This window comes from Hetaerina americana, unplaced genomic scaffold, assembly GCF_022747635.1.
Source record: "Hetaerina americana unplaced genomic scaffold, ioHetAmer1.1.p SCAF_14, whole genome shotgun sequence".
In the NCBI taxonomy this organism is placed as follows: Eukaryota; Metazoa; Arthropoda; class Insecta; order Odonata; family Calopterygidae; genus Hetaerina; species Hetaerina americana.
In genome coordinates, this window is record NW_027286514.1 from 3,929,353 (window position 1) to 3,952,100 (window position 22,748).

At 38.1% G+C, this 22,748-nt stretch overlaps 1 protein-coding gene across 1 annotated transcript in view; it reads left to right on the forward strand.

Annotated features, from left to right (window-relative positions):
- LOC139686389 (igLON family member 5-like) overlaps positions 1 to 22,748 on the forward strand; it is a 534,172-nt gene that overhangs the window by 119,920 nt on the left and 391,504 nt on the right. The gene's annotated exons all lie outside the window — the stretch shown is intronic.

Here is a 22,748-nt window from a genome sequence, read left to right on the forward strand (position 1 = left end):
CATGTGGTCGCTTTCTGTTCGTTACCTATTAGCATGTTTTAGATGCTGCTGCCTCGCTAAATGTATAAATAAATGGGAAGGTATGAAAATAAATATCTTCTTCAATTTCTGCAGAGGTCTCATTTTTTGCCGAGCTCTCCCTCTGACGTAGCCTTCGAGTCTTTTACCTCCCCCGCCGATGCCCTACTTTCTTACGGAGCATATCTCCTTAAACTTTTTTAATCAACCGGGGAGCATATCTTATGGAGCGAAAAATATTGGAATCCAAGCTATTTACATTGAACATTGAAAATATATGCAGCGCAGTGCGCTCTCGTTAGCATGACGCTACAAGTGCTCGCAACCCAGCGCCGAGTAATACCTTTCTCGAAGCGAAGCAGGGCACGATTTTTTCTGTATTCCTCAACGAAAAGAGTAGGAACTTCTCACAAGAAAATCTCCACGCTTCCGTATTTTCATATTTTACGGTTTCTTTCTTAATGGGAGATGGATTGTATGGAGTTGATTTCTTTGCGTCTACATAGTATTGCCATTAGGAATTAGGTCGTTCAGGTATCATTAATCATTTATTAGGGACTATTTTAAAATGGAACACAGTTATTTTGGAAAAGGAAATAAAACTCTGGATTGAAAATTTTCGTTTTACCATTTTTCATCACTGACACGTGTGCCCCTTTCCGTGAAAGATATGCTTCAAGAAACGTAATGATGAGATGTATAAAGTTTTCGTCGGTAAGAGACACACGCGAACAGCTGTGCGTTCCTTGCATTGGCTGTTTCGCCCATCCTGCAGGCTTAGTCAAAATCATGAGAAGTAGCTTCAAATGCGGAATGATAAGGAGTAGCTTCGAATGATAAGGAGAAATTACATAAAAGCACATCCTTGCATAATGAGAATATTCTGGGGAACTGTTTCCTCGATCTTTTGTCACATCCTGATCCTATTTTCCAGCTATGGCGGGAATACGTGATTGGACAATCTCGCGGCCATCTGAACGCCCGACTGCCACCAAGAAGAACTTTAATCCATTGATAGTTCTTCTCCATTTAGATCTCGTTTGAAATCCACTTCTTAATTTCCGTTCATTTGTGTGTATCGTTTGATGTATTTGACCCCTACATAGACTTCCCAATCTGGAGCGTCATTTGTGTAAGCAGGAAGCATAGCCGTCTCGTCGACCCTAAATAATGATTAATATAAATGGACATTTACTCCTAAACCAGGTGGAACCCACATGCCATTAAATATGTGGACATGATTAAACGAATGCGTGTGTCTAAAGTCTCTTAAAATGGAGAAAGTATATAGTGACGATGAGGCGAAGGAGTGATATTGTTAACCCTTCCATGGAATAAAATCAAACGAGATATCAAGAGGGTGGAAAGCAAAAGGCTTCTATTACACAAAGTACTCAGTTATTGAGGCATAAAGCATGCGCAGATCCCTCTTGTCTTATCCCTTGCTAGGCTGGCAGTGGCTAGTAGAACTTGAACCAATCTCTCGTTTTGGTTTCTCTTCACAACGTCAACTTTCGCATAAATAATCGGAACATTTCATTTGTAATTGTTTATATTCGTGCAGTATGTGATGTGAATTAGCGTTAAATTTTTTATGAATTATTTGCCCTTAGTAAATTTCCTCCCTCTCTCGCGTATCCTGGAATTTAAGGTAATTGACCAAGAAATGTTACATTGGTTGTAGCTCATCCATATTCATTCTTTAGAATAATTCGCAATTCAAAACTAAAAAATTGCACTTATTGAGCATTAATTCTAGTCTCCAAGAACTATTTTCTAGGTGTAGAACAATGAAGGGCTTATATAATCGTTTCATTTAGTTTATAACTATTATTAAAATATTACTTGAAAGTTTTATGAGAAATAATGACGAATAGCAATGTTTTTACCTCTAGATTTAAGATAATGCGTTTTTATTCAAACCACGCAATGTGGCAATTAATTCAAACTTCAGTTGTATTTCCTTATCCAACAGTTGTGCTTGTCCTGAAGCGAGCCCTCTGTGGTGCAATTATATTTATTTCAGCATTCGTGGAAGTCTTGAGTCTCCTGAGTCACATTCATTAAACATGGCGCTTCCGTTAAATGATGCGCTAATGTTTTGTCTGACAATTTGCGTATATCCTCCAGCGCGATTTAATTAATTCACATTATGCTCCAGGGCCGAGGCTCTTCTTTGGGGTTCCTATTCGCACTTGGGTGCCAAAGCCGGATGACCCTTTGTCTCACAGCTTACGGCGCAGAAAAGAATGTGGTGGTGTGCTTGATTCAAGTCACTAATCTCATGGGATACGTTCGTTACGTTAAGAAGGGAATGGACACAGTGTCGAACAATGGCAACCTGGACGTTGCAAATTCGGCTTTTAAATCTTAGGAGAGGAGATAGTAAGATATAATGGCGCTCTAACGGCTGTGAAAGGGATCCAGGCTGACAACGCGCCGTAGGAAGATAACCAGGAGTGAGATTGGAGTGACTGCGTTCATTGTCACATTTATGGAAAGTAGGACATAGCTGCTAGAATCCGCCTAGTTATATACTGGACCAACCTAATTCCTCTTTTAATATTTATTCGCCTTTCTTCCCTTCTTAGCATCCCTTCCTACCATCCCCTCTCTCGTTTTTCTCCTCCCTTCCCATTTCTTTCCTGCTTTTTGCGGCTTTTAACTTTCGGTTTACTAATTTGATAAATCAAAATAAGAAATCATTGGGGTCAGGTACCGTAGGGTTGTACCTAAAATATCGCATGCTTGGTATTCGAATTTTCACTTCAGTCTTGCACGGAATTGGTTTAATAAATAATTGTATTTATTAATTTTGTACTCTCCTATCGATAAAGCTTTGGTTCAATCGAGAAAAGATATTGCTTTAGTCCCTTGTAAATTTGTGACTGCTAGTGTTTCATGAAAAACACAAACTTTCCCTTTCCCACAGGTTTATTATTAACATACCACGCGTATTACTTTACTCCTCTCTCTTTCACTTCCCTTTCTTCCTCAAACAAGCATAAATATGATATATCAACAATTTGAACGTTGTCTTCTACTTTAAGATGGCTCTGTGAACCGAAACACGTTGTACGTTCCTAAAAAATTGGGGGAAAAGTACAAATTTGTTTTTTTCTCATAATGACGAAATTCCGATATATCTCGCCAGTTTTGTATATATATTCCGATATATCTCGCATGTTTTGAATGCAGAAGTACTTTATTGCGTTTTATTTATCAAAATTTAATGCTACTGGTAGCTGTAGTATCTTAATCTCGTATTTTGCTTTGTATTATCGATAAGAACTTTCAGATGAAAATTCTTAAATTCATTTCTAACAAAAATCAAAATCGTGCCCCCTTCTTGACGAGTGCCACATGTCCCAAAGAAAAATTTATCATTACCATAACCTGGGAGTATTTCAGTAATATCCGTTCCCAGCTTGATCACGGGAAATGAGATGAAATGTATTCATGGAATTGATGAAAAAAGGAAGGTTTAAAGGTAAAGGTATGGTTTAAAGATAAAAAGTGCTTAAAGGGAATATCTCTCATTGTAGTCGACGAGTTATATAATTAGAGGTAATATTTGAAAATATTCTGAATGAGTGAAACTTTGAGAACGAATTCTAAGAGATTTTCTCTGATATTGTTCTCGTTCATGCGTGTATTGCATCATTGCGAAACTTTTTCCGTTTTTAAATTTAGCGTACTATCTTTTGATCCAAAATGACAATGATAGGTTAAATAACGGTTCTATATTCATGGTCATTCTAGAAATTCTTATTCACGAGTGCAGTGTTTTTCTTTAACTATGGTTTTTTAACTTTTGGAATTGTACTTATGTGGCCTTATTTTGTGATCAGTTAAGTTAATAATCAATGTTTATATATGTGTGCGTATATATATATATATATATATATATATATATATATATGTATATATATATATATATACATATATGTGTGTGTGGGTCGCGGTAGTCTAGGGGTAGAGCGTTGGACAACTGATCGGAGGGTCCCGGGTTTGAGTCCACGGCAAGGCACTCTGGGCACCTACCTCCAGCCAAGCTATGTGATTTTTCGGGTACCAGATCCTCATGGGAAACCGGCACTGGGAAAGGAACTGGCCCCCCTACCCTCATGTGTGAATTTCACACGTCATTGGGCTTAGTACTGGGTGAAATCTATCATCACCTACCAAACCGACCTTCGGGTTGATTACTGTGTTTATGGTTCATATATATATATATATATATATATATATATATATATATATATATATATTTATATATATGTATATATATATTTATTTATATATATTTATATATATATTTATGTATATGTATATATATATATAAAGGTGACTAAAGAACAATAAGTTTGATTCCCCACGCAGCGAAAGTTGTTCTCAGGATCGTCAACAAAAGAATGGAGGTTAGGACAATTTTTTACTTTGGGGATGATCAGCTTGGGTTTGGGAAGGGGAGTGGCACGCGCGATGCTATTGCTCTAATAAAATTACTAATCGAGAGGGATATAGAATATAATAAGGACGTGTTTGTTTGTTTCTTAGATTTTAAACTTGCGTGTAATGGAGTAAATTGGGACTAAAATTAAAATTTGAGGGCAAAAACAAAAGCAGTTTAAAAATCGCAAGTCTCTTGGAAATATTTTGGACCAAAATGTTGAAGGTATTACGGACATAGGAGAAGAATTGTGTACAAGGTAAAGGGGCTTTCACAAGGAGGAAGGAGTTGATGTCAAAGGCATTGAGTAAGAATGTTAAGAAAAAGCTCGTCAAAAACATTATAAGAAGCGTAGTCATGTACGCCTCAGAAAAATCTGAAGCAGGAGGATAGATTTATATTGGAGGCTTTTGAAATGTGGGTGTGGAGAAGAATGGAGGTGAAATGGACGAAAAGGAAAACAAATAAGGAAGTATGGTGGATGATGAGAAGAGATTGCTGGGAGAAGTCTAGTAAAACTGGAAATAGAACTGAAAATACATTTATCGGCATTGGGATGTTGAAGAATGTAATGGATGGGAGAATTTTAGGCAAACGAGTGGTAGGAATATGATAAGGATTTTGCACGGAATTAAGGGAGGAAGGAAGTACACAAAAGTGAGCAGGTTATAATTTTAGAGTAGCATGTTGGGTTGTGTTATGGCGAGTGAAATTTGCACATCATGGTAGGGGAGCCAATCCCTTTCTCTGCTATTCCAAGGGGAGCCAATTCCATTCCCTTGTCCCGGTTATTGTTTCCCAGGAAGATATGGTACCCAAAAAACCTCTAATCTACTTCTATCATCCTGCTTCAGTTACCACGTTTCCGCGCTGTACATAGCTACGCTCCATATCAAGGTTTTTACGAGTCTTTTCTTAACATCCTTGCTCAAAGTCCCCGTCATCAACTCCCTCCTCCTTGTGAAAGCCTCTTTGCCTAATGCAATTCTTCTCCTTACGTCCCTACTACATTGACCATGTTGGTCAAAAAAACTTCCGAGGTACGTAAAATGCTCTACCTGCTCTAGTCTTAGCCCTCCTATTAATGTTTAGCTTAGCCTTTTTATTTCTAGAAAATCGCATAACATTTGTTTTATTAATATTGATTCTCATCCCATACCTCTCGCACTGAATTTCCAATTCACTCAGCAATGCTTGCAACCCCTTGGGTTACTGACAAACTAAAGCTTGGTCATCAGCGTGATTTCAAAAGTTTGTTTTTCGAAGAATATGGGACATAGAATCCTTATTTTCTGTACTTTCTTGGCAGATATAATGATTGATATTTTTGCCTAATCACCGAAAAAAACTTGAATGCCTGGGATAATCAAGAAATAGTGGCACTATTTCACCAGATATTTATTTAAACCACATCCGGTTTCGATGCACTACATCATCTTGAACTGCATTGATGTGCCTGAAAGTGGAAAAGGTTTCAATTTAAATTTAAAGTTTCAATAAGAGTTCAATGGTGTTTAAGTTTAATTGAAGGCCTGATACATTTTTTGTCCTAATTAAATGCTGTTGTTTGTTAATTATAAAGTTTGAACTCCATCTAATCACGCCTGAAACTTAGTTATTTAATTAAATTTTTAGATTGTTTTTTAATGAATTTGATTTTTAGGCTCTACATTGTGAAAGTATATGATAAATAAATAAATAAATCAGCTTGGTAAATTTTCACACGAAAACCTACTGACGGTTTCGATGCATATGCCTGATAATGTCACCTATGCGTCGATATCCGTTGTAATATAAAGATTTTTTATATAAAAAATACCAAGATATTATTCTTTAATTATTTATATTAGTTATAAGATAGGGTTTTCATTACCTAAAAAGCATAATTATACTAAAGACAATCATAAAAATTAAATGATTTTTCTTGTATCAGAATCTCCTGGGAAACCGCGAAGGTTGCTGGAAAAGAAAATGACCACACTATCATCTTATTTGAATTTTACATGCTACATGTCTAAGCTAGACTCGAGCTGTAATCTCACATATCAAACCAAAATGACGTTGCTTTCAGACGCTGATAATTTAATGATTTCATTGAAAAATAATGAATTCAATAATGATCTAACATGCGTCTAGAGGTATGACCCTTTAACGCAAATAACGGTGTATTATTTTCTGCTTAAATGCGGAAGCTTTGATTGACTAGCCGACAAAATCTTTTACGACTTCATTAACTGACGCTCACCAGCAATAATTCTTTTGGCTCCATACACATGCGATTTGTTTGAATTAAGTCCAATTTCCCCTCGGTTACTAGATACGTTTCCGCTAATTTAAGCACTGTTCATTTCTGGGAAATCAACAGACCTTCTTTAGGCATTGCATATATTCTACTATTTGTTTTTTCAAACATTTGCATTGCCTACCACACACAGCCGTCCTCTGAGGCGGAGGAAGGTCCATGAGATGCTCCTTTAAAACGGGCACTTCCTCCCTCGACTTCCGGATTATTAGCCTTTCGGTCGTGCTCTTTCCAACTCCTCCGTTTTCTCCTCTCTCGTCCTCTATTAATTTTTTATTCGATCTCCTTCTTTGACTTTAATCCCAGCAATATTTGTCAGTCCTTGCCAGAGGGTTGGGCTAACTTCCCGCTGGTTCCCCAGACTTCCTCCATCACTCCGACGCGTCAACATTACGAATCAAATGATTGGGTTTTCATCTCGGCTGCCTCGGTCCAGGTCAATGGAGGTTAACTTAAGTTTTCAGTCGAGAGAGACAACCGAGAAGGTTCTTTTCAAACTGCGAGTGCGTCTGAGAAAAAGGGCCGTATTGGTATTTATGAAGGATATTCTTTGGCTATCTTCCTCCAAAAGGAAGTGAAAGATGTTGCACGCAAACAGATCAATCAATTTACATACCTGTTGAAGATTCTACAACTTTCATACTTGGAAAATTTGAAAACGTAATCCTACTTATGGGGAAATATTTTCAAGAGATAAATTTGTAATTACCTATGATTGTTATCAGTTTTGTTCTTTCTGTAAAATTTCACTAAATACTGACTAGATAATAATACGTTCATCTCACTTTTTGATATATAAACAGGTTGATTGTATTTTCGAAATGTAATGTTTTTTTTTACAATCAGCAAAACGTGACTGAACTGCAAATATGTTTACCTAAGCTTCCTGACGTTGGAGTATTTGAATGGTTTTCTTAGTTTTATTATTGCATATGTATTCTTTTAAAAATGTATGTCCGAATGAAGATAATATTAATCAGCACAATTAATAATAGTAATATTTGTGCCACCAAATTTTCTTTGTTAATGACCAACAAATTGTTTAAATCAATGCAAGCTTCTCTGTAAAACGTAGAACAATTGCATTATATTAAACTTTTTTCTGCTAATAATTATATTAGTATGTTGGACCACCGAGATAAAATAAAAGAGACCAGAATTAACTAACTAACGAACTGACTAACTAACTAGTTCAAGTACTTGTTCGTCTCTCGCCGAATCGCCCAAAAAGCGATTTATTTAAAAAGAAGTATTTAATAATTTAGTCAAACAGCTCCATCATTTTATGAAGGAATTGGGGATTTGTGTACTTGTACTTTAGCCTGTGTTTATGGGAAAGTGTTTCGGTATTCTCTTCCACACGCACTTCTGTCAGCTATTGGGATGTTATGTATTTTTAGACAAAAATGTCCGCTCTGAGACATTAACTTTATTTGGCCAAGTTTGAATGCCAATTCTGAATCACGATATTATTATTATTATTATAAATACACATGTGCTAATAGACACTGTCAGGTGGCACACAAGTCCCAAACGATTGCAAAATATAATACATAAAACCAGACAAACACAGATCTCTTTAACAAAACAAGTGAATCCCCATCCCATTTACAACCATTAACCAGCAAGAAAAAAAAAAGATACATAAAAAAAAAATTAAGCTATAACATATAATACCATACACCACACATAAATCAAATTTTTACATATATACCTTACATCTATTCTTATATACATATATATCTTACATATAAATTTGCTACGGAATAAAAGAAGAGTGATTTTATCATATATGCTAGTGCATTCTTTTTCATATTTTATAATGTTTAAATGAAGGTAAATTTCATCGGATCGAGCCAAATAAGTTATCCAAACCATAACCAACCCAACCTGGAGGTAAGTTTAAAATTAATAATAAAATTCTAAAAAGTCATATAAGTTTCGTACCATTATTTTGAGCGGATGGACTTTTTATTACATGGCACTCTTCCAGGCACCGTTAATAACACCTATTGATTAGGCTTGAATCTGAGAAATATCTCGACAAAATTGAGAAAGAATTTAGAAAAGTTGGATATTTGGTAGTGAGGCTGTGATGCGGCGAATTTTAATTGCGAAAAAATGAAAGAGGCAGCCGCGTAAAAGTTTCTGGATAAATAAGCCATCGACTCGAGTTGCCTTTATTGCGACTTCTAATTGCTTTGCCATTTGAGAAAGGGGCGAAAAAGATATATGGCTCGGTGGAGGTTATAATAGCAGTGTTATCAGAGTGGTGGAGGGTGTGATGAGTTTGTGAGGTATTTGGATACTGCAAACAAAAGTCAACTTTGCCAATTTTGGATTGGAAATTTCGTGGATGAAGTGCGTTTTCTTTCTTTAATAAGTTTTACGACTTTTTGTTCGTGCCAAACTTTAATAGATATACTCAGTTTCGATGAAGCGAAATTAAAAATGTTTGAAAGGAAAAGCGATTTTGCTGGTTTACGTAAATACATCCGGTAGAAAAATTAACTTGCTAACTTATTTCTGAGGATAGGTTATTCATGGTTCGTCCCATATAAATACATACAATCAAAATGTAGGATTATTTTTCCTGAAAAATGTTGTTCATTTAGTCAATTCGGGTCGTTTAAAATAGACTTATATTGAGCTTAGAATGAAAATTACGGAAAATGTGTTCTCTTCTTTTTATTGCTGGTTATAAAATTTAGTTTTTTTTACGATCAGCATGTTCATTGCTCTTAAATGAAGTTTTAGTAATTGTGAAGTTTGACATTTTTATAATCAGATATTTGTGTTTATTATTGCTTTATTAATTAATATTTCGTATCCAACCATTTATGGTAAGTTTTAGATGGCCACAAAGTGAACACCCATACATTTGGAAGCATAACCTAATAATACAACCTGGTTTCCCACTCTACTACAAACTTTTCAAATTCTGTGTTCTTTCTATCTCCCTTCATTTCGTCCAACTACTCTGTATTTCTCCCACCTTAACCTCTACTGCCAAAAGCATTCCTATCTATCACAGTACTCAACATTCCGTCGCCAACCAAAATGCGATCTCTCCAGCCATTTTCGGATTTCACTCAACAGTACCCTTTCTCCTCACCCACTTTCCCTAGTTCTTCGTTTTTTTTATTCGTCTATCAAAATCCTCACCCACATCTCAAAAGCCCACTATCTATGTCTATCAGCTTGCCTGGACGACCAAGTTTCTGAGACGTACGAAACCGCGCTCCATACCAATGTTTTTAAATAGTCTTTTCTTAACCTCCTGACGTAACTTTCTTGTAATCATTCCCTCCTCCACCTTTAAAGCTTATATGCTTTGGGTATTTCTTTTTATCGCATCTCTTCTAATTTGGCTATGTTCATCGAACACTTAACCTAGAAATAACTGTTCCACCTGCTCTAATATTTCACTTCCGATTCAAATATTTAACTTCTTTATTGTAACCGTCGTCACACTAATTCCATAGTTATCCCAATGATTTTTAATGAAATGATTGTAACCTCTTAAACTTATACTATCACTTGAAATTAAAAGTTACGCTACAAATAATAATGCAGTAGTGGTTTCCAATTGTCATTTTTCCCCTGCAAGTTTACCAGCTTACATAGAGTTCGTAAATTTTGTACATATTTCAACTTTATATTATCATAATGAAGTCTATACTACCAGATATTTTGAAAGCATTGCTATTTACATGATTATTTATTACATCAAGTCAGTTTCTCTTTTTTCTTCCATTGCTCTCGGGTGCACTAATAAATTACTTTCCAAGTTTGATCACGAGGGGAGGAGGGTAACGCCTATTATATGGGTTGCTATTCATATTTTCAGCCTAACTATAAAAAGACGGTAATTTATTGTTCAAAATGGCTTTATTGTTCTTACAAGCATTCTACACGATAATCAATACCCTTTCTAAGCGCTCGAACTAATTTTCGTGACATTTTTCGCACTCTGATTGAAGCACCTCCAAAACATGGTTTTTTTAATTCATCAACGGCTTCTTCAGGCCCCGAAAAACGTTGGCCACGCAACTTTTTCTTGACTAACGCGAATAAAAATAAGTCATTTGATTTTAAATCAGGGCTGTAAGGAGGATAGCCCATCAATTCGACGTTATGGCCAGTTAAATAGGAAGTTGTTTTAGCCGATCTGTGAGAGCTTGCATTGTCATGATGAAGAATGATCCTTCATTGCCGCTTCTTCTTCCGTATTTCATCGAGCACTTCTGGAAAACAAATGCTCGTGTTCAATTCAGGATTTACGGTTATACGCTGCTCTAACGTGACGGTTGCCATTTGTCCAGTTATTCCGAAGAAACGCGATCACTTTCTTCGATGTGCTTCGTGCACGAATCACGTTTTTCGGATTTGGCTCGTCTTGGAAGACCCATACGGTAGATTGCTGTTTTGTTTCGCGCTCATACGCATAGATCCAAGATTCGTCACCTGTATAGATGTTATACACAGCCTTTGATGCAGCGCAATTTTATTTATTGAGTATTTCTTTGCACCTTTTGACACGAGCATCTTCCTGAGCTTTTGTTAAATAATGCGGGATCCAACGTGAGCAAATTTTTTTCCCAGCTAAATGTTCATGCAATATCATATTGATATTCGTCATACTAATTCTCAAGGATGCATACATCTCTCATTAAGTCACATGACGATCTTCCTTTACAAGTTCTTGTACGGCATCAATGTTTTCTGGCACAACTGATTTTAGACAAACTGCACGACTTTCGTCACTGAGCGAACGACGGCCATGATGGAATTCGCTATACAGTGGCAAAGAATGGGGCTTTATTGCCAAAAGGGGAAGTAAGTCGATTGATCCACTCCTGTTTTGATAATCCACGTTGAAAGTCCTAAAAAAATCATACCACGGAAGTTTTCACGAGTTAACTCAATTTTTTCGCTGAGACAAAATTTTCGAGCCACGGTAAACAACACAAGGTATGATCGTACGACAAAATGTAGTGAAGATAGTTAGCGTTAAATGGAACTTTCAGAAGGAAATGTAAGATGGCACATAAAGAAATTGGTATATTTAAGGGTCGACATATAAATAGCAACCCTCGTACCAACTCCAAAGCTGGTGAAAAGAAATGAAACGGATTCATTTAGAAATATGTGTCTATGATAAGAGATAAGCCGGTTTTAGAAATATTTTTTCTTCCTCTTTTGTTCTAGGAAAATTACTTGGAGGTACGTCTTTATAAACTAGATGTGATGATCTGAAACGAATTAAATTTCACTTGAAATTTCCGTTCTGATCGGGAAACCATCCACCTGATTATACAGCGTGTCACTCGGACAGTGTCCCTCTCGCTCTGGGCGTCATGAACATCCCCTTGTAGGCCCTGAATCTATGAACTGACCCTTAAGGCCTCGGACGGGTGACAGGCTGGGGAACGACTCTGCCAAAACCGCGATTCCGTGCGAAGCCGTCAGCTCTGGAGGTCGGCGCAAAGAGTGGGGCGGGAGAGTAAGGATCATTGGCGCGCGAATCCTATTCTTCTGGGAATCAGAGGGGAATAGGGAGGGTTGGGGTGGGGGTGGTGAGAAACATAAATTTCACCGATTGGAGAGCTCTAGGGCGGGTGCGGAACGAGTCACAAAGGCAGGCATCGTCACGTGGGTCTATAAAAACTTTCCGGACCCGCGAGCGGCAGTTATAACGCCTCTTCAGGCTGAGCGTACGAGGGAGCGGGCGGGACGCGTGATCTTCTACTCCCTCTTCGCGCGTCAGTGGAGGTTTGGGTGGGTGCGAGTGAGCTGTGTGGGGATGGCAGGGCAATAAATACAGTTCCGCAGGTGGCCGTCAACTGCCTTTAACCTCGATGATGATTGGCCAAGAAAGCCGGCCTTCGCGCGTCACTCACCCACGTCCGTTTCATTGAGGTGATCCCGGCGAGCATGGCCTTCCATTGTCACCTTGCTCGTTCACTCTCACCAGCGCCGGTCTGCAAAACGTGCTCCGTGTGAAAACGAGAGCTGTGTTCGCTCTCCACAGCGTTCAGTACATGATAAACTACCCAGAACCACCGTTTTGCTGCGAGGCATGGAATGATTCCGCACCTGGCTTGGCCGATTAAAAATTAAATATTAATTATGTTGTTATGGCCAAAGCGTGTTAGGAATTTTCTCTTAAACTGTAAAAAGTTTTATGAAAACTACTGGCCTCGTGTTCCTCTGACACATATACTATATTTTCAAAAAGGACTTGAAAACTGTCAGTTGCAAGGTGAAATGGAGTTCTCAATGGTTACTTTTATATCCAATCAAAATAGACCAACTGCCGGCTGCTATAACTGATAATTTCTTCCATATTTGCAGAAGCATGCCTAAAATGAATTAATTAATTTTTTCCAATGTAAAATGAATATGGTTAGATATTTTTAATAACGTAAAAAATGCGTGAAGGAAGGCTCAGCGTTGCGTCACAAAAAATATATTATCTTCCATAGTTTCCTGGTTAAGCAATAATTTATCCATGATTTTAGAAAATTTACAGATTCTTAAAAAATAGTCCACTAAACCTAGTTAATTAGTAAAATGACTTTTCACATTGGTGTCATACTCGTACGCATAATTATAATGTTTTGAGTGGTTTATTCAAATCCAGAAAACTTGAGCTCTGTGGACTCGTAAAATAATTAATTAACGAAAAACTCCGATAACCATAACAAGTCACCATCAGTCGCCTCAATAAGATAACTACATTTGTTGTGATGGTTTGTTGGAAAAGAAGTTTAACGACAGTGGCCGACCACAACCTCTCAACCAAAATATCATTCTGTAGTAGTTTGCGGGAATGTTAATTCCTCGCCAGTGACCAACTACAGACACACATCCTCAACCCAAATGAGATGTTCCTTCACAGGGTTTAAGGGGCTCGTTTAAGGATACCTGGGTTCATGAATACATACACACTTTCCCTTGGCTGTTTACGGGGATAAATTCCCGGAAACGGGGAAAAATGTTAAGGACAGCAAAGAAAGGGCGGAGCTGGGAACTAAAATGGTTGGTGACGTGATTGCCAGTTTGCAAGTCATCAAGTAATAGTGAGTCAGACACCTAAGGGATCGGACTTGTTATTATTATTATTATTAAAAATACACATATGCTGATAGACATTGTCAGGTGGCACACAAGTCCCGAATAATCGCAAAAGATAATACATAAAACCAGACTTCAAAACACAAATCTCTTTAACAAAACAAGTGAATCCCCATCCCATTTACAACCATTAATCGGCAAGAAAAAAAAAGATAAATAAAAAAAAAATTAAGCTATTACTTATAATACAATACACCACACATCAATCAAATGATTACATATATGCCTTACATCTATTCTTAAAAGTATACGCTCTGTTAGGAAAGAGCTCGAATATTTTTGTTATCGACTGTGTCGCGGGAGCCATGCGAGAGGTTTGGGATGAGAATTGACGATTGTGCATGGGTAATGAGCTTCCCGAGAAGCAGGAAAGCAAAGTTAAATATTAAAATATGAGGGAAGAAACTAGATCATTTGGAACAGTTCATGTACTTAGGCAGTATTTCAGAGGAATTGGGGGATTTTAATGGAATATTAGTAGAAGAATTGCGTTGGGCAAATACGAATTCAAGAAGAGATTTAATGATGGGTACACTCACTGAAGATCTGGAGGAAAGATTAGCAAAAGACTTTACTGTGCAATGCTATATTTTATGGATGTGAGAATTGGTCTTTTAGAACCGAGGATGAGCATAGATTGGATCTTCCGAGAATGTGGCTGAGAATGGAGGGAATAAGTTGGACAGAGAGGAAGACAAACGATGAATTTTAAGTTGGGTTGGCGAAGAAAGGATGTTACTAGAAGAAATCCGAAAAAGGCAGAGTAAGTGGATGGAGCAAATATTGAAAGCAGCTTTTTATGGCTGCGATAGAAGGGAGAATGTTGGGCTACAGGGGTAGAGGAAGCCAGAGAGTTGCCTTAGTCAGCGTGAAGGCAGAAGTGAGGTACGAAGCAAGAAATAAATGTCCCCTCAATACTTAGAGGAATAAGTAATTAGGGGCCGTCCGAAATCAACCTTTTTCAATGAGTAGAATACCTTGATATTGAGATAATATCGAATGGTTACTTCTGGTGGCACTGATGGCATGATTTTTGTTTTCCTTTATTAGAAACTCCATTTGTCTTCTTATGATTCAATTAGTCAGAACTGCCAGTTTGAAATTTTTAATCTTGGAAGTTTTTATGATGCTCGTTGCAAGTTTTCTTGATATCCCACGGTCATCCTTCAAATAAATAAACAATCGCATTATGTTCTAGTAATTGCGACAGCAATCATGAACTCAGTTGGCAAAACTATAAAAGGTTTACTTCCCATAATTACCGTTCGTGAGCTCCGAGCAATTTTTAGTCGAAGGAATGGAACATACAATCGCTGATAAATAAAATTATTGCAGTCAAGTAATCCTCTGTCAAGCAAAGATTATCAGACTTTAGAATAGTACAAGTCACCTGAGTTTTACTGTAGCACCCAAGAAATGGCTCCAAAGTACTCGTACTTTTCTAGCCCGACACGCAGTAATAGGTAAACCGAACCCAACAGCTCCAACGTATAAAGTAAGCGACTGAATTAGAATGATTTAGTCATAGGATTTCTTTAACATTGCATATTTTCAGCATTCCTTTCAGGAGAAAGGTTCTAGAAAGCGAAATCAGCGTTTCTTTATGATATTATTAGGTTTTATGTTGAATAGAGATCAACACGAAAAAGGTATGTAACCAAAGCCAATCCTACCAACATTTTCATGACGAAATAGCATCGTTTTCTAATATGACATGTTGCATAAACATGATTTTTGAAGACGTTTATTTGTGTCATATGTGAGCGAGTTACTTGCGAATCCACGAAGTTTTCCTTAAATTATTTAAAACTTGTTGCCAAAATTCCCTTCAGGAAATATTCTCATAGAAATCAGCAAGCTCCAGTTTCGACGGAACCTGTCTCCCAGTTCAATGGCAATATAATGTTATAACCAGGAAAGCGTGAAGGTTTCCCCGAAAAAGTAACGTCCATCTCAAATAATTGAAGCGGTATTCTGATTGGCAACAAGGGGGAAAAGAATTCAAAGAAGTATATCTTCGCCCCTAGTTTTTTGATGAAAAAGGAACTTAACTTTCTGGGAAATATCTCGGAAAAAAATCGGTCAACTTCAGATTAATTAACTTTTCGGTATATTTTTTCTCAGTTTTCCTTCACTTCAGGAATTATTCCACTTCAACACGTGTTTTAGACCCATAGGAATGATTTTGAATTGATAAGAGTAGGAGATCTGTTGAGGGCTTGGAAATGGAAAGGAGTTAGGGGAAGCTCAAAAGGTTCCTTGAGGATATCAGCCAGTCGAAATTGAGCGCCGAAAAAATACATAACGAGGAACTGAATAACGAACAGATAAAAAATTCCGTCCTCTACGGAAGAACGAATGATTAATATTTCATCGGCCCAAGAAGTAAGGCAAGAAGCCTAAAACCACTGCAAAAAATGAGCTGGAATATTCCCATTCATTTTCAAAATTGTCATTTCGACAAGAGATACGAGAAGAGAAACTTTTGGTTGTATTTTACAGGTGATCAATTTCTCTACCTTTCGTCCCAACATATTTAATTTTAATTTAGCTATAATTACATCAATCGGAATCCAAAATATACTCGACGTTTAATGAATGGCAAATTTGAACTATATCATTATTCTCTTATTTGTAAGTATGTGCCTATTCTTCACGTGTTGCTTTTCAATGACTGAAGAGGTCATGGTCATTTGTAAAGAGTGTCCGTGGAAATTATGGAATAGATTATTTTATTTATTTTGGGTCAACAGTGCCTACAAGAATCTTGCCAGCGCACAAATAACGTGCCTTAAATAATATTAGTTCAATTTATAAATTGTAAAAATAGCCAAACCTCTCTCCGCATAACCTTTATTTTTCCAGTATCTATGTGAGCCAAATCAATTCCCTAATCTAAATGAAGATTACTACGGCAGGTATAAAGATCCTTTCAGTACTTTCATATTAAACTGGTGTCTTTTTTGGGCAATGATTGGCTTTAAGAATGGAAAACGGTAAATTTTAAGGAGTACGAGGATCGTTGGTTAGGAATGCAGAAAATGTAAAGAAGCTAAGCATAACTGGCTCGCATTTGGAATGAACATCGTATGGCGTCTGGGTAACGTTCCCATATAGGCATCACAAGGTTAACATCTGTGCCCCTTCAGTTGATCAGGGAGTAGAGAAGTTATCCTGAAAATAGGCCTCCCACAGATTCCCATCTCACGATTCATTTCATCTCTTCTAGCATTTCAGTCTCCCTGTTAATTTATTTTACTTTCTCTTTCTTGACTCTTGGTACTACAGTTGCTGGTTTTAACCCTATAATATGAATCAATGATACCGTAAGTCAATTTAATTTTTTCCAAATAAGGTAATTTCAAATCACGAACGTTCATTTTAGGATGTGTTAGCGAACGCATCGAAAACGTAAAATATGTAAACAATTGTGTTTTGCGCGCATTATAAGTTTTATATGAAGCACTTCTTAGTATTTCTCGTGATGGATTGTCGTCATGATATAACCAAGCTAAACGGGGAAGAATGACAGTCTGTTGTCGTGTCGTGTGCGTTTAAATGCATATTGGACACAAAGAGAGCTTGGAACATAAGAATTAGGATGTTAAATTAAGTTGTAATTGCATTTCAGGAATTATGAATTATGATTTGCCTCCAGGTGTTAGTGTGTGTGGATGGACTTTTACCTATTGTTTCATGAAAACAGTATAATAAATATAATATCATAGGCATATACAGGGAATTTAAAATTAAAAGGCCTAGAAGGGAATTTTAAATTTTCTATCAAAACTAATAAAGATGAGGTAGTTCTGTTTTCTGTCTGCGCAAAAAAAGAAACTTGGGAAGAAAATCATCATGCCCATAAAATTAATCATGCCCTAAGATATATGATATTTACATATGAGATAGAATGATAAAAGCTATATGATTGGGTTTCAAATATCCCCTGGGAAAATGAATTACTCGATAGCATACTTTAGGACTCTACATATGTCTAAAATGAAAACTTGATTTGGTCATTGACGGATTACCTTTAGAATATTATTTGCGGTGAAAATTCAAAATCAAATATTTCACCCCTCCAGCATTGATTCTGGAGTATTGCCTCTAATTTTCTTTTCAATATATTTGGAGTAAATCAAAATTAATTAGCGCAGCTTTAGTATTGAGAACGACTATTAGCCGAAGCCTTTGCTCCTCTCTCGTCGCTTTTCCTGGTGTATGTGATTATTAGCCTGCCATTCATACTTGAAGTCACAATTTGGTTTTATGTCGTCCCCCGAGCAATACTACCTTGATCAAAAATTTCCCGGAATTTATACAGAAAATTAAAAATACAAGTTTATTCATCTAAATCTATATTGTCCCCTTCAAAGTAATCCCCATCGACTGCAACACACTTATGCCAGCGCTTGATCCAATCCTCGAAACATTTTTTATATTCGGTTTTCGGTATGTCCATAAGTGCTTCCTGCGATTTTTCCATTACTTCCTCTCGGCTGCTAAAACGCGTTCCCCGTAATGGTTTTTTAACTCGATTGAACAGAAAGAAGTCACAGGGAGCCAAATCAGGTGAATTCGGTGGCTGTTGGATGGTATTTGTTGCATTTTTCGTCAAAAAATTACGAATAATGATAGCCCTGTGCGACGGTGCGTTATCATGGTGCAAAATCCACGAGTTTTCTGCCCACATTTCTGGTCTCTTTCGGCGAATTGCTTCACGCAAACGTCTCATAACGCCCAAATAATACTCTTTGTTTACTGTCTGGCCTTCTGGCAAAAATTCATGATGCACTACACCGTTGTAATCCATGAAAACCGTTGGCATTGCCTTCTTTTTTGACTGAAAACGACGTGGTTTTTTTGGTCTCGGCTCATTTGGTGAACGCCATTCACTTGCCTGATGTCTGGATTGCGTGTCGTACTCATAAACCCACGTCTCGTCTCCAGTAATGATCCTTTTGATGAATGTGGGATCGGATTCAGCCTCGCAAATCATGTCTTTTGCGAGGTCAACACGGTCTCTTTTTTGCATGAAATTGAGGTCTTTCGGCACCAACTTTGCTGCTACACGACGGAAACCCAAATCATTAACCACAATGTCTTGGGCGGATCCATAGGCAATGTTCAAGTCCTCCGCTATTTCTCTGATGGTTAATTTGCGGTTATTGGCCAACATTTCTTTTACTTTATCAATTTTTTCACCGACTTTCGATGTCGATGGTCTGCCACTGCGTTCATCATCTTCGATTGACTCACGACCACTTCTGAACCGCTCGTGCCACTGGTAAACGACCGTTTTTTTTAGAGAATCGTTGCCGAAACACTTTTCCAACATTTCCAACGTCCGTGCGCCACTAAATCCGTTTTTTACGCAAAATTTAATACAAGTTCGTTGTTGCAAATTTAAATCCATTTCTGCAATTGTAAAAAATCGCCAACACACACAGAGATAGATGTACTCTTGGCTACGTAACTTTTGCAAATGTCAAGTTATGACACTAAGATTTAAAGGGAATATCAACAACAGATGTACCAATTTAACAAAAAAAACAGAACTCAAATCGGAACGATGGGAGCGCCACACGGTGGTTATTCCGGGAAATTTTTGATCAAGGTAGTATATATATATATATATATGTATAATATATATATATATGTATATAGGCCGAACGTTAGAAGCCAGACGAAAGGTACTCACACGAGCGGCACAATAAAGGGACGGCACAATTGAACATAAATAGAATAGCAACATTTAAAAACTCACACGGTAAATTGTAAGAGCTTTCGGCCCTCTAAGAGGCCACTTCAAGTGAGACTCTTGAAGGCCTCTTAGAGGGCCGAAAGCTCGAACAATTTACTGGGTGAGTGTCCTTTTAAATGTGGATATTCTATTTGTGTTCAATTGTGCCGTCCCATTATTATATACATATAAATAAATATATATATATAATACCATATATATATATATATATATATATATATATATATATATATATATATAATACCATATATATGTATAATACCATATATATATACATATATCCCCTTCCCCGGACTAAAACCTTGACGCGGTGAATGGGCTTGTGCGTTCCGATGACCCCTAGAGCTGTGCTGGCGGGAGTAATAATAATTGCTCCTGATAGAGTCACCCATGCTCGATAGGTCGTACGTAGGTTAGGAGCCAGACGAAAGGTAGTCCACGCATTGTCTGTACCTCAGTGAGGCGGCTGTATTGGCGTCTGACCCCAGTTGGGCGGCCAGTAAGTGATGGTGTCACGTTAAAAACACTATTGAGGAAGGCAACGGGTAACCACCTCAATTATCATTCCCAAGATTTAAATGATGGATAATACAGAGATTTTGAGTCCTGGCAACTACGGGGCTCGGTCCAATCGGTCGTGTGTCGTACCCGGCAGCGGGGGAGGCAAGGCTTCCGTGGTCGTCATCCTACGAAACCCTTGCAAGGGAAAACGGGCTGCAGCAGGAGAGAAGCGCAGAAGAAGAAGACCACATTAATTAGAATAGGAACGCGTAATGTTAGGATGATGATGCCAAGGAAATTGGAGAATATATAGCGAGAGATGGGAGGTGAAAAATAGTTATTTTAGGCATATGTGAGGTGAGATGGAAGGATAGTAAGGATTACTGGAGAGATAAGTATAGAATAATATACAGCGGCAGGGACGAGAGCCTACAAGCGGTTGCATTAGTTTTAAATGAAGAGGTAGGAAGAAAATTAGTCAACATAGAGCAGGTAACGCATATATTATTACTAGTAGAGATAAAAGCAGAACCGACGAACTTGGTTATTATTCAGGTATACACGCCACCGAACAACCATAAGAATGAAGAGGTAGAAAGGATGTACGATCAGTTAGTGGACATAGTCGCGTGTGTTTCTGCAGAGAAACATTTGATAGTGATGGGGGATTGAAATGCGACGGTAGGCGAAGGAAGAGATGGTATTGGGTGGGGGACTACGGTTTAGGCACGAGGAATGACCGCGGGGAGAAAGCAGTTGAGTTCTGCCGGAGATAGGGGTTAGTTATCACAAACACTTGGTTTAGACACCACAAAAGACGCAGGTATACATGGAAAATTCCAGGTGACTCAGAGAGGTATCAGCTAGATTATATTCTGGTTAGACACAGGTTTAGGAACAGTGTGATAAATTCGCATAGCTTCCCGGGAGAGGATGCGGAATCTGACCACAATTTAGTTGTTATGGAATGTGGCGTCCGTTTCAAAAAGATAAGTCAGGGGCGGCGGGTTAGAAAATGGAATACATACCTACATAGACAAGGAACATGACGTAGAGGATGATAGGTTAGGTCCAGGCATACTTAAAGATGAGATAGAAAGGGCACTAAGGGTGAAGTAACTAAATAAGGCCGTGGGGGTGGATAACATTCCCGCGGAACTATTGAAATGTTTAGGAAAATGTGGGAGGAAGAGGCTATATGGGCTGATCCGTAGTATTTATGAGGAAGGTATCTGGCCGGAAGACTTTGTGCGATCAGTGTTAGTTCCTATTCCGAAAAAGGTTAAGGCTACATCATGTGAGGATTAAAGGACGATAAGTTCGATATCACACGCAGCTTAAGTTTTTCTCAGGATCATAAACAAAAGGATAGAGAGTAGGGCAAATGATTACTTAGGGGATTACCACTTTGGGTTTAGGAAGGGGAGAGGTACCCGCGATGCCATTGCAGTAATGAGATTATTAATCGAGAGGAATATAGAATACAACCAGGAGGTATTTGCCTGTTGCGTAGATTTCGAAAAAGCGTTTTAGAGAGTGAACTGGGAAAAACTAATGAGTATATTGAAGAAAATGGGAATGGATTGGATGGATAGGAGGCTAATCCGCAACCTTTACATGTCTCAGACTGCTCAGGTGCGAGTGGGAATTGGCGGGGGGGGGGGTTTGGCTGTGTTAGGAAGAGGTGTAAGGCAGAGTTGTCCATTATCACCGTTGCTGTTCAACGTGTATGCAGAGGAAATGGTTAAAGCGGCATGGGAGGAGCTGGTGGTAGGAATGAAAGTTAGCGGGTATTTCGTAAAATTAGTTAGGTTTGCTGATGACCAAGCTTTAGTTTGTCAGTCAGCCAAGGGGTTGCAAGCATTGCTGAGTGAAGTGGAAATTCAGTGCAACAGGTATGGGATGAGAATCAATATTAATAAAACAAAGGTTATGCGATTTTCTAGAAAGGAAAAGGCTAAGCTTAACATTAAAATAGGAGGGCAAAAAATAGAGCAGGTAGAACAGTTTACGTATCTCGGTAGTGTTGTGGACCAACACGGTCAAAGTAGTAGGGACGTAGGGGGAGAAGGATTGCGCTAGGCAAAGAGGCTTTCACAAGGAGAAGAGAGTTGACAGGGACGTTGAGCAAGGATGCTAAGAAAAGACTCGTAAAAAGTGTGATGTGGAGCGTGTTTATGTATGGCGCGGAAACGTGGTCATTGAAGCAGGAGGATAGACGTAGACTGGAGGCTTATGAAATGTGGGTGTGGAGAAGAATGGAGAAGGTAAAATGGACAGAGAAGAAAACAAATGAGGAAGTACTTGGTATGGAGGGCGAAGAGAGGGGTTTGTTGGGAGAAATCCTATGGAGGCAGGAAAAGTGGATGAAGGGGTTATTGACCGGCAGTGGGATGTTGAAGACTGTGATAGAGGGGAGAATGTTGGACGAACGAGGAAAGGGACGGAACAGGATAGGAATGTTGGACGGAATGAAGGGAGGAATGAAGTAATCAGAGATGAAGAGGGACCTGATGTAGATTAGGATGCTGGATTTTGTGTTTTTGTCAGGAGTAATAAAATATTTATTT